This window comes from Egretta garzetta, unplaced genomic scaffold, assembly GCF_000687185.1.
Source record: "Egretta garzetta isolate BGI_Z169 unplaced genomic scaffold, ASM68718v1 scaffold19, whole genome shotgun sequence".
Taxonomy (NCBI): Eukaryota; Metazoa; Chordata; class Aves; order Pelecaniformes; family Ardeidae; genus Egretta; species Egretta garzetta.
The window spans coordinates 403,647-405,783 of record NW_009260768.1 but is presented as its reverse complement, the minus strand read 5'-3'; positions in this window follow the sequence as shown (position 1 = coordinate 405,783).

Below are 2,137 nucleotides of genomic sequence, written 5' to 3'. Positions count from 1 at the left end.
CGCGCGTGCTCGGTGGCTCTCCGGCTGCAGCAGCACCCAGTACCACCGGTGTCTCACCCATCTGATGGTAAAATGTATTTTAGGGGATGTCCTCTTCCCAGATGGCGTAGCCCAATGTTGTGGAGCACCCGCATGTGAAACCACTCCCATGCTTCGCCCAGACCATTCGCCCTTCCTTGCTATGACCTGTGCTAGGCCGGGTTTTTGCTGTAGACCCCAAGCCCTCAGCTCTTCCCTGGAAGGTCAAGTCTTATGAGGAGCAGCGGGGGGAGCTGGGGGTGTTCAGCCTGGAGAAGAGGAGGCTGAGGGGAGCCCTTATCGCCCTCTACAATTCCCCGACAGGAGGCTGTAGCGAGGGGGGGGGTCGGCCTCTTCTCCCTGGTAACGGGCGATGGGATGAGGGGAAGCGGTCTGAAGTTGCACCAGGGCAGGTTTAGGTTGGACATTAGGAAAAACTTCTTCACCAAAAGGGTTGTCAGGCTCTGGAAGGGGCTGCCCAGGGAAGGGGTCGAGTCCCCATCCCTGGAGGGATTTAAAAGACAGGTAGATGAGATGCTTAGGGATATGGTTTAGTGGTGGGATGGCAGTGCTAGGTTAACAGTTGGACTTGATCTTAAAGGTCTTTTCCAACCTAAACGATTCTATGACGGGGCTCGAGGTGAGAAGCGTGAACCTAGTAAGGAGAGGTTCTTGTGCTAAACCACCTGGAACAGCAAAGGAATTCAAAACTTTGCAGGTAGAATGTGAATATGAGTAGTTAAACCTCTTTAAATATAAACAGAGACCACAACAAACATCAAAGTGACCAGAAGAATTCAGCCCCAGACGGGCTTCTATTCTGTTTAATGCTAGATGGACAAGGATAAGGTGTTTGGGCTTTTTTTTTTTTATTGAAGCTCAAGTTATGCCATTGTCTTTACTCAGTATTTACTAGGCAAAACAAAAGGGCATTATTTAATTAGAGTACTTGCATCTAATGCTCTTTGTAGGTTGGAAGCTAATGAAAAAAACAGAGTTTCCACTTAAAACAAGTCTTTCTCATGTGTTTTGGGGTTTTTTTCCCCTTAAAGGAAGCGCTAGCATAAAGATCAGGTGGGATTTGATAATTTTTTGTATGTGAGGTAATTGAAGAAGCCTGGGCCCAATGCTGGGCCACACCGCTCTCGGGGGACACCTGGTGGAAGCAGCCTCCTCCCCAAAACCTCGCCATGCCAGCCCAGGGGATTTCTGCCGCTCTGGGGCTGCAGCGAAGGGTGCCTGCGCCTAACGAGGGTCCTGGGACCAGGGCAGGGGCTTGAATCCTGGATATTTCCAAGTGTCGCTGCAGGTGAAGGTGGGAATGCAAAGGCTTCTGCAGGGCCGTGATACCTACTCGTGTAAACCATGCTTTCCACTTAATACTGTGCTTTGAGACCCTTTTCTTCTTTCCGGATGAGGACACGGTCTCCTTATCTCGATTTCCCAAGTAAAAATGTTGAGTCCATGCTGTCGTTAGAGCTGCGCTTCAGCACAGGCGTGCATGATGCTCGTGCAGCTCCTCGGGTGCACAAAAGCTACTTGGGCAGGGAATTTCAAATACTACGCCATCCAACTGCTGTGCTCCTCTGCAGGAAGCCGAGCCGTCGGTCCTTGGCGGAGCACAAGGAGCTGCACCGTTTCTTCCTGAGCACGCAGGCAGCATCTCTGCTGCAGGGCTCTAGATGCTCCGCGACGCCTCTGGGCTTCATTTTCAGCTCGGCCTTACCCAGAAACTTGCAGGAGGCAGTTAGAAAAAAACAAGCACATCAGATTGCGCTCGCTGTGCCAGGAACAGGACAATTGAGATCTCAGTGGTTTTGATTGCATCTTGCTTGTCAGCAGAAGGCCAGCCATGGATTAGGGTGAAGGGCCCGTCCGGGGGTCGAGGAGAGCGCTCAGTGGGAGACATCACGCACCGTCGGGCTGCTGAGGTAGGGGAGCCACGCACGCTATGGACGGGAATTCAGCATTTGTATTCTGGGCAGCATTTTCAACGCTTTGGTTAGAATTTGGGTAATGCAGTAAAATACCCGTGACCTTCCGGACGCCGGAGGAACCGGCAGCACCGGCTGTATCGGGGCGGCTCCCACCCCACCGCATCCCCGTGTTTCCAAGCCTT